The sequence below is a fragment of the Dunckerocampus dactyliophorus genome, chromosome 9 (genome assembly GCF_027744805.1).
Source record: "Dunckerocampus dactyliophorus isolate RoL2022-P2 chromosome 9, RoL_Ddac_1.1, whole genome shotgun sequence".
Lineage (NCBI taxonomy): Eukaryota > Metazoa > Chordata > Actinopteri > Syngnathiformes > Syngnathidae > Dunckerocampus > Dunckerocampus dactyliophorus.
Window position 1 is genome coordinate 28,463,224 of NC_072827.1, and position 14,958 is coordinate 28,478,181.

General features: G+C 42.7%; 1 protein-coding gene across 4 annotated transcripts in view; it reads right to left on the reverse strand.

Annotated features, from left to right (window-relative positions):
* mid1 (midline 1) overlaps positions 1-14,958 on the reverse strand; it is a 51,822-nt gene that overhangs the window by 24,302 nt on the left and 12,562 nt on the right. Inside the window, exon 1 of one of the 4 annotated variants that reach the window (XM_054787931.1) lies at positions 4,592-4,749. The exons of 2 other annotated variants lie outside the window; for them this stretch is intronic. The gene's annotated coding sequence lies outside the window, so the exon portion shown is untranslated. Of the gene's footprint in view, positions 1-1,195; positions 1,328-4,591; positions 4,750-14,958 lie in introns of those variants that run through there. One more of the 4 variants, XM_054787930.1, reaches the window with a different exon arrangement.

A 14,958-nucleotide genomic window follows, 5' to 3' on the forward strand; every position in this document is an offset into this window, starting at 1 on the left:
TCTTCAGTTCGAAGGAGGAGGACCGCAACAGGAGGAGGACTGCAGCAATATGTTTTAAGAAGGATACACAGTTCTGCTACAGTACAGCAGAACGGCGCCAGGACCAAAAGGCGCAGTCACAGGAGTGAAATACACACGAGTGACGTAATAACCTGTAGGTTGATCATTAAAATTCAAACGAAGGTTTGAACTTTGTTGAGAGTTTTTAAACAAGTGAGAAATGTGAGAAAATGTTATTGCCTGTCTGAGAAAAGAGTATAAAGTGCGTGGTGAGGGTTTTTACAGCCTTAAAACGTATCACAACTGTAAAAAAATGAAGTTGGCTACTTCGCGGTTTTCACTTATTGCGAGCTATTTTGGGAACCTATCCCCTGCAATAAACGAGGGAACACCGTATTTGCATATGTCTGTCAAAGTTGATACAACTTTAAAATATATCCCAGCTTCATACGTTGTGATGATGTCATGGTAGCCATTATCATAAAAATGGCCAAAATCACGCTTAAAGACATTACTTCACAGATTCTCACTTGAACTTTTCCTCAATAATATTGACTCTTTCAAGAGCCCTCCCGCCTGTTTCCATGGTGACACCTCCATGTCTGTTTGTCTCAGCACAGTCTCGTGGGAAGATGTCAAACATTCCTCCTTACAGGAACCAGATAAGTCACCAATTAGCAGGATGAACCATGGAAACAGACCGCTGTGTCCCACTCATGTGCGCAGCCAGCTAATGGACATATTAGCTCTACAACACCCACAAGCAAACTAGCAGCACAATAGTAAACATATGCTTTGGCATTTTGAAGGTCATGAGGTGAGCAGGTAATGGATGAAGGGCCGTGTTATCGCTCTGAAAGCAATAAAACAACTTTTATGACTCACAGGAGCCACAGAAGCACGTAGTTACAAGTTCCATTCCAAAAGGGAAATGACTGCACGGGCTCTATTTAAATAGTCGTCTGCTCTACAAAATAGCGGGTTTCACTCTGAAAGAAGTTATATTCCTGCCTTTGATGCCGCCCCGTCGGCCTTCCTGCTCAGGCATCCCACCCCTTTGGGAATTGAGCAATCAAAGCACGAAGGAATCGGTAAACACAAGAAGGCCCTCCGTGTTCAAATCCAAGCTGATGACTCGGCGTTTTCTATAGCTAAGACATGCACGCACATACGCAAAAGTGACCCTCTGACTTACCCGCCTCATGATGGCATCCATCAGTAAGCAAGAAGGGAGCATTCAAGTGGTGTGCAGGGCAGTGCTGAGACTGACTGAGTGAGTCAGTGAGTGAACTTTGGCCACCGTCGCTCCAGCCTGCTCCTCCTCATCCACTGACATGCACGAGCAGGAGGAGGATCGAAACTTTCCGCCCGGCCTCTCTTCTCGCTTCTATCGAGCCGCTTTTTAGGCACGCATGCATGCAGGCCTGCAAACCGCTGCACTAGCCAATAGTACAGAGGGGGGGGCAGAGCACGAAAGAGGCCACGACGCTCCACAACCATTCTAATAGAAATAAGCACTGAGTGCATTAGGAGCATATTTGTCTGAATAGAATGATGACACGCTCGCACAAGTGTATTTATTGCCTTGATTATTGCAGTTGGGAAAGTGAAATGAGGCTACAGTACTTGGGTTAATCGTTGTGCACATCAGACAGTAGTATTTTGGAACTGTATATATCACAGCAAGAATCTTGATGTGTTAGCATGTCTACTCTTTTGTTTTTATGTTCATATTTGATGTTTTTCCCCATTATCTGCCTTCTAGTGCCTAATACTGTATAAAATCAGCTCTTTGTATGCATTATTATTTTGATTTATTATTGTCATCATTGTCGCTGTGTATTATTATTGATGATGGTCCCCCAAATCCCTTTTTTAGTTTATGTTTGCAATCAGTAGATCCTTTCTAAGTGCCTGGAAAAGCTGTCATTTGTCGCCTACACGCGCTACAGTTGGGAAAGAAATATGCGGCCGTGCTGCGCCCACCTGCATTGGCAAAGCTGAAAAAGCTTTATTATCTAAAGCAGGGGTGCCCAAACTATTTCCACTAAGGGCCGCAGGGGTCGGTAACCCGCGGTTCCAGAGCCACATGCGACCTTGTTGCAGCTCCCTTCGCCGACCTCTGTGGGGTTTTTTCAAACCGAAGTGGAGGAAATGTGCGTTTTCGAAAAGAGTTTGAAATATCCAGCCTACTGCAAGTCCGTGAATGCAACTGGACTGAGTTCTGACTGCTGACTGGATGAATAAGGGAAGGTAGAGACGTCTTGTTGAGTGTGCTACCCACGCGGAAAGCTATCCATAGCCACGAATACGTCCCTAAAAGAAAAACCTCGGAAGAAGGTTGAATTCTGAATGGACACATTCCTTCGTTGCCAGTGAGCCGGTTTACCCGTGTGCTTGATATGTGGCAAACAACAAAAAATGTAACGTTGAAAGGCATTTTTAAACAAGCACTCAGCTTTTTCTGCAAAGTACCCAACGGTAGGCTGATTTCGGAACTACGATGGAAGGTTGGGCTACAGCTGCTAGTGTTGTGGCTGCACGTGAGATCGCTAGGAGGGGGAAGCCGCTCGCAGATGGAGAATACATGAAAGAATCATTTATACAAATATCAGAGCATCTATTCTCCGAATTAAAATAATAAACTGGGAATTATTCTGAAAATGAAAACAATGGCTCTTTCTGCAGAGACAGTCAAGGCCAGGACCAATAGAATGGCAACAAACATCACCAGAAGGCAAACTGATGACAATAATTCAACGCAAGCACATTGAATTGCCTGCGATGAGTCAAGCGATGCAAACGATATTGAGCAGATAGCACTGGTATACGGAAATGTGAACTCTGATGGGCTTTTTCATGTTGGCTGCGTCTTGTTTTCATTTTCCACAAGTACGGGAACGAGTCAAAAAGGCCTGCGTAGTTCAGTGCTTACTGGTGAATGATCTCAAAGTAGGCCTACACATGCACTCTGCACTTGTAAAAATGTGAAAGAGTTTACAACTTTGAAAACTTTATAAGCTTCTTTCATGTTTTGCGGCTCCAGACTATTTTTCTTTACTGAAGGAGGAGGCAAAATGGCTCCTTTGATCGTAAAAGTTGCCGACTCCTGCCCTCGGAGAATCTCATTACAGTGTGACTCCTAAAAACTACAACACCTAAAAACTGGCCCTTCAAAGAAATTACAAAAGCGAGTACACCCCTCATATTATTAGATGATATCACATTTATCTGATAGTGTATTTTCTCGAGGGATATCATCAAAAGTAAATGGGGACGTACAATTGAGTTCGTCAGCCACTGCAAACATTTCTACAAAATCCTCAAAAAACGTAATGCCCGTGCTTGCGGTTAATGAAGACGCAGTCACTGATGCAATTCCAAGTGTAATCTAAGATATTTTTTATGACACCCTTGAGGGTTGGGCCGATATTGACCTTAGCATGTATCACGATATGACGACATAATTACATTAAAAAGCTTTAAAAGTAAAACATGGAAAGTAAGCTTACAAATGGCACCGTGTAGAGCGTGTCCAAAGCAAGCCAGTCTATTCCAGTTGTGAACGCTCAAGTTCAAGTTTCGTTTGAATTTGAATGATCAACCTACGAGGTTGGACACAAGAAATGATTAAGTGACCCACTCCTCTGGCCGTGCCTCACCCCAGCGCCGTTCGGCTGTAGTGTTTTGCTGTCGTTGTTAAAACATATCGCTCCTGTCATTGTATTTTCCTCGCACGGTCAGCATCTTCTGTTTCTTCTATTGTTTACAGGATTGGCGGCCAGCTGCACACTGGCTACTCTAAACTGCAATCAAGATGCATTTCTATAAAAACAATTGTCGGACCACTGCATTCATATTACAGTACAGTTGGTTGGGTATTTTTAGCTCTAATCAAGCTGTCATCACTGTTGGTGACATAGCAGCAATATTGACATCCCTGTTAAATCATTGATCCATCCTACCACCAATAATCTATACAGTTAATCCAGTGCAAGGTCATAGGAAGCTGCAGCCAGCTGACATTGGTCAGGAGGTGGGGTCTCTCTGGACACCAATCAATCACAGGGTTGACTCTCCTCATGACTATTTTCAGATCAATAGAAAGTCACAGAAGACACACTGTGGTGCACTGATGTTGCTGTTGACGGCCGCTCGCCAAGGAAAGAAAGGTACCCAGGTCAAACATAACTGGCTAACAAGACTGGCTCTGAGACAGCTGCCCTACGCTGGCTCGGAGCCAATGCACCGTCTCCTTCCCGCTGTCTTTCTCTATAACATTTGCAGTTATATCTAAGTCGGGGTGGACCTTGTCATGTCGGCCTATAGCATCAGTGCACTGTGAATGATGTGTAATAAAACCCCGACGTAGGAGGGGTTGGCGGTAGTGTGAAAACACACGTGAGTGCACTGAAATCTAGTGAGATTGTCAGGAATGTTGTGGTTTGTCAGTCGCGTAAGATAACACGCTGGCATGATCATCACGGCACCGGGGAGCGAAAAAGGTGAATGCAAGCCTTTGGGTTGCATTTCCGTTATTTATGACAGACTTTCAAGTGACACGCATTGAAAAAAAAAAAGAGTCCCTTACCTCTCCGCCATGTAGCCCGTCCAAATTGAGCACAGAAAAGGAAGATTTCCCCTCACAAAACACCAGCTTGTCTCCTCTAAGCTCAAACTGCTTCCTTAGTCTCAGCTCTACCTCCTCACACAGCCTCTAATCCTCTCTCAAGGAAATCCAGGGCCGCTCCAAATGCTTCAACCAGACTTTTTTTGCTATTATTTTGTTGGCTGGGATCATTAACTTCGTCCCATGAGAAAATCACAGCACCTCCTTCCTGTGGGAGGCTGTCAATCACATGTGATGATGAGGAGGAGGCACAGAGGTGCCCTGCATGATGAATGGGAGTAGTGAGCCGGATGGGCACACAGCTTAGCCTGTTTTAATAGCATTTCTCATAGACTTGTATGCACTAAATAGGGACGAGTGAGTAAAAATGTCATGTGCCTTTTTAAATAATTCATCGTCTTTCAGCGGTTTTTAGTGCGGTCTGGACACTCAGCAGGGGGCCCAAGAGGAGAGTGTATAAAGCATCCGTTGCCATGGTATTGTGGCGAGAGCGCAGACGCATCCTGGCGCTGGAGCCAAATGCCACTCTGATCTTTTCACTGGCACAACCTTCCGCTCTGTCACGGCTGCTTGTTTGTTTCTCAGTCCAGACCCCTGCTGTCGGTCACTGGCCGGCTCCCTGCAGCATCCCCGGGCTAATCCCAACTCGCTAAAACAACGTTTGTTAAGACACTTTTAGCGGGAGCACAATACCTGAAGAGGGTCACTCCGCTCCCAGTGACCGCAGCTAAACTCCTCTGCGGGACAACAATGAATGAATGAAGACAAGGCACCCTGGTGATCTGACTCCTTAAACGTCTTTGCACGTTTGTGGATTTTTAAGCAGAAGCTGCAGCCGAAGCGTCCGCTCCCAATGGGGGAAGATGCACGAGACGAGCAGTGCAGCAATGGATCCTGCAGATGGCACTGTGTTGAAAAAAAAGGGAACGTACAGTACAGGTTGTAAAGGCCATTCTCGCTTTTTAGTCTTTCTTCCCGGTTCTTGGGACGGCATTGCTTTCGGAGAAATAGTCAGTGATCACAAAATTTAAAAGGTTTTCAAATTATATTAAAAAAAATTATATTAAAAGTAAGTGTCAATAAATGTCAATAAGGAAGGAGCCCAGAATGAAAGTAAACAGAAAGCGAAAGTTAAGATTGTGTAGATGTGAGAGTTAAGCTTGTGTGAGTGGCAACCATGCATCTATTTGTGCTCCTCCCAGTAGTTCTGCATGGGTTATCTGTGAGTTAGTGTTATTTGATTGTGCTGTGTGAGTGTGCGTGTCAAAAAGAAAAAGAGATTTTGTTATAAACTACAATGGTTCGTTTTGGCCAATCAGAGCCCTGTATATTGAGTAGCCAATCAGAGAGCACCTTCTGGCAGTTCCGGGATGTGCGGGCAAATTTGTCGATCTTCAGCACTGTCTCTCCAGTGTGAACGAGATGGAAGATGTTTGATTCTGCTACGTGACGCCAGTAAAAGTACGACGTTCTACTCACGTTAACCCAGCATTAGACGGCAGATTTGGATATAAATCCTGATCCTTGGCTGTTTGGAGAAGTTTTAGTTTTCTCCTTTTCCTGTGATTCCTTTGATGTCTAGTGACATCACAGTTACCAACTGACGAGCAGTGAAACTATGATGAAGACTGAAGCGAAGGAATCTGGGCTTTGGCGCAACCGATGATTTCTGCCTAGCAAAAAGGAGCTGTGCAAATGTGCGTCTTCTAGCTAGACAATATTTTTTTCCTTGGAAAAAGTCGAAAAAAGTCAGGTCGTCTTACATTCGGAGTGTAGAGATTCATACATCATTCATACAAATGAGTCAGAGCTTTTTTTCCTGTCACTCACACACAGCAGTGGCCTGGGGAGTCTCAGCCGTGACATGCCAAACATGTACATTTTGACTTGCCAAAAATGGGTCTTGAAAAAGAGAAGTTAATTTCTATTCGGGGCGTCTTACATCGGGTCAATACAGTAGTATGACATCCTACATGCTTCGTGTAACGAGTGTTGCCGAAACATACGAGAGAGGATACTGAAAAGTGGGACGGATATTTTGGGCCCCTTTATAATGGAAATGCCAGAGTGCTACAGCGGTTGATGCTTCCACTAATTTTATCATACACAAACACCCCTGTCACCGCCTTATGTAAAACACCCCCATTCACATTCGTCACTTCTCATTCGTGTCATCCCTGCAGTAATTCACAGCCAGGAAATCGACTTGAAAGTGTCAGCGCTCCCGCCCCGCAGCTATAAACATCCATAAATTGTCTGTGAAGTAATGACTTCACCGCGTCACGGTGAGTCTCATTGTCGGATTCATCTTGGTGCAATAAAGTGTAATAAAACTGCTGACATTTATATTTGGACCACGCTGACATTTGAAGCCGGGCGGGGGGATCCGGAGAGGTCAAAACGCCTTGCGGAGTCCGGGGTCAACCCAAAGTTAGGTCCCACTTTGGACTAAAATATAAAAATGTCTGAAAAGGATGGCCTGGTTTTTGCGGTTTTCCGAGATGTCCCCACCTCACCCTGTGGAAACACAAAGCGGTCCTAGAGCCAGACCAGCGTGAGAGCTTTCTCTGGCATGAGAACGTTTATTCTTGTGCATTCCTGCGCGTAGGCAGCAATTACGTGTCCCAACCAACACAAATATGATATACTCTGCGCACCCAAGTACTTGACATTGACTGTCACATTACAGCAACGCTTGACATAGAAGAAATTGTTTTTCTTACAACTAGATCCACCTCATAATTCCACTCCTAATCAAGTCCAGAGGTTGCAATGCTGACAGAAACAATTCCATGTTTTATTTATGTAAGCCGCAAAGTCTGGAAAAATAGCCGTGCTGTTCTGTACAAATACTCCCTAATCAATAAGTAACATGGCTGTCAAAGTAGTTATAGTGTTGAAAACAAATGAATATTCATAGCGCTTAAATAAGGCCATTTGCAGCCTCAAGCAAATGCTCCGCTTGCCAGCTGGCGCATGAGGACTGGAAAAGAGCCACGGAAAGGAGCTGATAAGAAGCAAAAAGGATGAAATATGATACTTAAAATGTACTGTAAATAAGAAGCTACATGAACTTTGATCCATGTGGGTTGAATCGGAACAAACACGTCACAAAGGAGCTTCTGCTAAAGTAGGATTCGATATTAATGAACAGAATATTTTCACGGTTAGAGCATAGAAAACCTGTTTAAGGCTTAGACTTTAGCATTATTAGAGCCCTGTAGACATGAAATAACACCCCTACAGTCACCTTTACACTCCTATTATTCTTTGTTTACACCAGATTGCGCAGGCTACGGGATAACAGCAGGGACATAAGAGACGGCTGCCGCTAGCATAGCAAGCGACCTAGCTAATTAGCCTCTCCAATTTACTTATACTAAACTTAACTCATTCACTACCATAGACGTAGTTACATGTTTTTATAAACCCAAACGCCCGATCCCAGCAACATATGTATACGGTGTCTTTTTCGTTTTTTTGAACAAGAGGCAAAAAGAGGTGATGGCACAACTCCCCACTAAGGGATTTCACTTCAGAGCAATTATAAGACATAAAAACGGCCACAAGTGCATTTGATAAGCGCTAGGCAGAGATCATGTGGATGGAAAAAACACACATGACAGGAAGGAGGAAGTGAGAGAGCGTGGAGGAGTGTAGCACTGTAGGTATAACGAGCGTAGCGAGTGTAGGTTATACATTGTCGGGAATTTTGCACACACACGCATGCACGGGCACACACGTGCACACACATGCACATACATAGTTCTGTTCCGAATGTGAAAATTGTAAATAGTTCATGGTGTTATATTTGTAGTTGATGTAAAAACAACCATTTTTTCTGTTGTTTATGTTGCTGTTTAAATATTTGAGCTGTCACAAAAGCAAAAACATATTTGTGTCAAAGTGAAAGTTATGCTTGAAATGTAAGCTGGTTTCCTACCTTTTCTAGTTGGGAACTGATATTTTCCTGAAACTTACCTGTGTTCTACTGCTGATTACTAAACGACGGAAAATCGTAGAAACAAACTTTTTTTTTCTGATGAAAGACGGGAACCTTTCTAACCTTTCTGTTGGTAGTTCCATGTTTATATAGCCATAGAGCACTAATATTCTGTGTGCCTTGAAAGATCAGTCAAAATCGCCTAAAATGGGCGGTACTGATGGGGTTGTCTTTTGAAAAATGGCTGGGATTGAATGAGTTCAGAAAGTGTTTCAAACGGAGTGGGGAAGAAGGACAAAGTAAGAAGCTAAAAACCTACCACTTCCACACTGAATGATGGGAGAACCTTGTTTTTACTCGATCATGTCAGACACAGCAAATGTCCCATCAGTGTAACATTACTGACACCTAGTGACCAGAATACTACATGTAACTTTTTGACTAACAATGTAGGCCGTAGTCAACCAAAAAACAGTGATCACTTATGAAGTAATTACTTTTTGAAATAACGCGATGTAAATAAAAAAATCAAATTACATTTCGGTTTGAGTCGAACCTTCTGGAACGGACGGTGGTGGTAACGCTGTAGTCTGGGGCTGCATGAGTGCTGTCACAGCTGGGGAGCTATGGTTCTTTGAGGGAAACATGAATTTGCACATGTGACATTGTGAAGCACTGCCTGATGCCCTCACTTTGGAAGCATGGCACTTTTCTCTGTGATTGTCCGTATACTCCCGGATTAGTTGGTTACACTCGTACAGCATGCAAGCATGCAGTTAACTGTGACACAATTCTGAAGGCTGCACACGACAAAGGTAACTATCCAAAGAACAACGCTGATTTAGTCTAAAACTATAAGGACGTCTTGTAGCTAACAACAAAGCCAGTGTTGAGTCAGGGCCTTTGCACTGTCCCGGTTGAGCAGTACACGTCCACGTTACGCCAAGCGGGCCCCACAATCACATCCGCCGCATTCAACTAAGCAGAAATGCAGGAACACAAAAACCTTCTCATTCCTGAGCCAAAAAGCAAAGTTAGCCTGACTTACATGTGATCCACAGAGGATGTGATGTGCATCTCCCACTCAAGCCTCAGCCTCAGCATCTATTCCAAAAGACTAAAAGACAACATGCAGCCAGACGACCACCCCTTCTTTCATGCCCCACCCTGAACCCCAGCCTGCCCCAAGGCCACAGCCGGAGGCGCATGCAAGCGGAAAATGTGCCCTGGAAGCGTCACTTCCGCAGGCAAGCTCCATGGATGCTGCATCCTTTAGGTGCCCCCACCCCCTCTCTGAGGGGTAAGACAAAGAGGTAGCAAATGAGGAGACAAAGCTGCAGAAGAGGAGGGGAGGGTGCATAAGGCCCAAACAGATGGTATCAGTCTCCAGGGTCGGGCCTGCACGGTCACATGTGTGCATCATATGTGCCCCAGCTAAACAGTCATCATCAGAGGGCGTGGGCATGTGGGGGAGGGGCTTGCACATGCTCAGAAGCCTAATTGACTTAACACGGACTTTTCTTGCCATCAAGGATGTCTTTTTAAGTCTAGACGCTGACAATAAGTAATGGCGGTGGCTGGAGTTCAACATTTTAATTGCTTTCTACCCTCCAGGGATGGGTAAGGGGCGGGGGCATTCTGCACCCATAAGACGCAATCAAAGCAAACAGCCCAATTTAAATGAGCAAGACAAAACCCAAGCCAATTTACACTCGCTGTAATTTACTTTTCCCTTTTGATGAAATTAAAGGTGCGATCAGCGAGAGAGGCAACGTCACAAAACAACAGCGAGTGTTGCCATGTGTCTTGTGTGATTGTGTGATTGTGTATGGGTAGCTGGGAAGATAACACACACGGGACACTGCATTTGCGTTTTTATTATTTGTTTATTATTATTATTATTATTATTATTATTATTATTATTATATTTGTATTAGTAGTAGTGTTCGTAATAGTAGTAGTATAATTGCCATTACTAGTACTATATTACTATTTTTAATTGTATTTTTATTTGTAAAATGTTTAGTTCAATGAGTTAACATAAGATAAACTACTTATTTTAACTTATTTATTATTATTTGTGTTTTAAACTTCAAATATGTTTACATTTATGCTGTTAAAGTTTCCATTGGTTTTCCAAACATAGGTCAGTTTTTATTGGGTTGCCATTTGTCAGTGCTATTTCCAGTAATCCCTCGTTTATCGCCATTGAATTGGTTCCAGACCCGACTGTGATAAGTGAATTTTTGCCAAGTACGATTCCTTATTTAAACATGGAATATTTTCATATTTAACGTGTATTGAAAAGCTGTTTACGACCTTCTAAATAGGCTTTTTAAACTTATTGGAGCCCTCAAGACATGAAATAACACCCCTATAGTCACTTTAGCACTCATATTACCCAATACAGTGGACACAACAAGAGAAAATAAACCATTGAAGACATAAATAAGACTTGTGCTTGTGTGTGTTGTTTGTAAATGTGTTCCGGCGGTAGAGGGGCTGAGTGGAGAGAGGACAGGAAGTGACGTCGGGGTTCAGAGATGAGTTTTAGCTTGGCGTGTGTGACGGCTGCAACAATAGTCCTTGTTTTTATTAGGGATTATTGTGCCTGTTGTGAGATCATTCAAGCCTGCAATAAAAGCCTGTTGTTCCGGTGATCAGGTTTGGTGCTTGTGTGTCTCACCAAACATTACAGTGACATTACTGGCACCTAGTGACCAGTGTAGAGTACAACGTATCATCACAACATCTTTGAATGCGTCCTCTGAATGCCTTACGTTTGTATTTTAGTTAGTTTTAGTTAGCCATTTGAACGCTTGAAAATGGTTGATTTAGGCAAAATCTAGGTAGAATTTGCTTAAATACGTATATTTCTGAGTAATATTAGGCGGTAGTCAACCATGAAACAGCATGATCTATTCATTTGTTCTGAAAAGGAAGTGGCGAGGGATTACTGTATTCCTAGCCAAGCAGGCACAGCGTTCCTGTGAGCTTTTTGGTTCATGTTTGCTAAAAAGCTAAAGAAACTGGCAAAAATAACACTCGGTGTTAATAAAATTGGGGGGAAAAAAAATCTGCACTCAAATTGAATGGGGTGTTCCTGCCGACTTGAGTGGGTTTTTTTTTTGCATAATCCAAACAAATAAAAAGCTTCCTTGTGTAATCTAACACACCACTAAATTTGATCACAACCTGTTCGTTAGTTTTTATGAACTCCTGCTGGCACAAACACAAATAAAAATCACACGCGTGCAAATTTGCCCCCCTTGGCAGAGTTCATTAACTCTTCTCCGATAATGTCATCGAATGTTGTATTGTCGGAATAATCGGAATAATCACTAGATTTTTCACGCGGCTGTTGTATTGGATCCCATAAGACTGTGGGGGGGTACTTTGTAGGGTGGCCAGTGAGTATTTAGGTTAGTGTGGGAAAAAACAGCAGCAACAGATTCAGCCTTGCAGTGATGTGAGTTTACAAAACTGGAGCAGAAATGAGAGGGAAAAACAAGGTCAAGGAACTTTGTTTGTTTACATTCACAAAGGAAACCCGTTATACGCCTAATTAGGGTTAAAGTCACTTGGATGTATTTTTGCACAGTTTTGGGAACCAAAGGCAGGAGAAAATAGCGGGGGGGTGGAGATATTGCTTTTAAAAGGCGCCTGCCGCATTCTTTGCTGCTTGGAGAACTTTCTAATTGGTTCCAGCCTCTCGGGGGCGTTAAAGAGAAGAAGAGTCATGCCTTTATCACAAATCTCCCCCCCAGTGAGATTAACTCATCACTGAAGATAGTAGGGAAAGTGAGGCAGTGTGCCAAGTGCATCCACACACACACACACACACACACACACACACACACACACATGCACGCACACACACCATTTATAGGGCAGTCATTCAAATACATTGACATCAAAATGGCATTTATATACAATAAAAATATATATATATAATGTTAAAGTTAAAAAAATAGACCTTTTCAAAATGTTTTTTTTTTAATTTAGTTTTATTTTACTTGATATTTTATACATTTTACGACTCGGTGACCTTTTCTATACATGTATTGTTTTCACCATCTTTTATATTTTGAAATACCGTAACTATATTGAGCGGCTTGTACGTTGACGTATCCGCTTCTCCACTGACAATGTCTCATTTCTCCTCACTTTTCACTTTCACTTTCCTTTTCTCTGACACACTGCAATCAGAAGAGTCTTCCTCACGCCAGGGAGACATAATGAAGTGAAAAAAAGTGACCTAAAAAGAACCAAAGGCGACGTTGGCCTTCTGCACAACATATTCTTCCGCCACAGACACGTAACGAGTTCTCTGTTTCTTTTTGTACGGTATTAATCATTGATTGGAGTGAGCACAGAACCCCGAAACATCGCAACACAAGGATCAACCTGTATTCTGTAAATGTTAACGGTACCAAATACTTGTATGATTCTTTAAGGGCTGCCATTGCTTTTGCTTTAGTGCCATTTTTTCCCCCCAAACATGAAAACCAGCCTCGTGAGGGTGTGTCACGGGTAAAAATGGCTCCCTTAAGGTTAAACGACAACATGACAACATGATCTGTGTTGTGGATCACAAATAAACATCATCACCATGGCAACAAAATATTCCTTTTTTTTTTTTTACATGTCTCCAGTGTAAGGGATTAGTCCTCCTTTAAAATGGATTAAACATTAGCAGTGGCAGCAATGTATCAATGATAAAAGAATGTTCTTGAACTGGACAGCTGATGAGTCCACACGCACGCGCACGCACACGCACACGCACACGCACACGCACACAGACAGATGGAGGCGGCCCATTTCCATCCACACTTATTGGTTCTGACAACGAGAGTAAGCGAGCATCCGCTCCCGCCCTTGTCAAAACAAGCAGCACCCAGAGAGCTAACAGCTGCTGATGGAGATGCTTTTTCTACTTTAATTGGAATTTAGCGGAGTGAGATTCAAAACAACACATGAATACAAATGATAATAGATTTCAATCAGCTGTACGTTTGGAAATAACCGGGCCTGTGTCAGTCTGTCAAGGTTATAATCCACACCTCATAGTGCTATTAATTGGCCGTCAAGCTAACTTTGGGTCAACTTTGCGGTCAATTTGAAAAGTCCGTCTGTAGGCCTACTGTACAACAGCTACGCGTTTCAACTTTAAAAATGGTTGCATACAAAAGTGTAAAGGAAAAAGCAGCTCCATTTGACAACATGGTCAGTTATTGACAACAACGCAGCAGCGACAGAACCAATGTTGTAAAAGCAGTAAGGAGCAAACTGCTTAATAGCAACGATGAGTTCGTTGTAAACAGCAGTACGGCAAATGTAACACGTGTGTGTTTCACACCAACACCTGCGTTTAAAGCGCAAATATAGCTAAATATAGAGCCACCACAGTCCTTGTTGCCTACGAGAGAACCTGGCCATTGTGTTCTGCGTCCTGATTGGCTGTAGACCATTGTCAATCAATCTCCTTGGCGCCGCCGCTAGCAAACTCGCTAACTGTGTGAGCTGCTTGCTAGCTGCCAATTAATAATAAAATAATAATAAGAAGAAGCTAACGAACTAAGTGAATCTTTGGTTGAAAGAGTAGGACGAGGAGGAGGACGAAGCAATAAGTTTTAACAAGGATACAAAAACGCTACAGCCAAACAGCGCCAGGACGATAATTTCTTGTGTCCAACCTAGTGGATCATTCAAATTCAAACAAAATGTGAACTTTGAGAATGTTTAAGCAAGAGATAAATGTGAGAAAACGGTAATGCCTGTCAGAGAAAAGTGTATCAAGTGTATTGTGAGGGTTTTACAGCCTTAAAACATAATAATTGTAAACAAATAAAGTTGGCTACTTCGCGAATTTCACTTATGGCGGGCAATTTTGGGAACCTATGCCCTGTGATAAACAAGGGAACGCTGTACAATTAAACAAGAAAATGAAAAAAAAACCCCAGCAAAAATGGAAAAAACAGCAGTGATTTTATGAGAATAAAGTTGAAATATTAGGAGAATAAAGTCATCATATTAGGAGATAAAAGTTGTACATTTATGAGAATAAAGTGGTAATATTATCAGGAAAAAACATCCATCCATCCTCTATGCCGCTTATCCTCACTAGGGTCGCGGGTATGCTGGAGCCTATCCCAGCTGACTTCGGGCAAGAGGCGGGGTACACCCTGGACTGGTTGAGGAAAAAACAAAATTATTAATAACACATTAAATCAAAATTAAAATAATCAAAATGAAAGTTGAAATATAAAAAAAGGCATTGTTTTCCGTCATCCATCCATTTTCTATACCGCTTCTCCTCATTAGGGTCGCGGGGGTGTTCCGTCATATGACAAACAAAACAAAACAAAACAAAACAAAACAAACT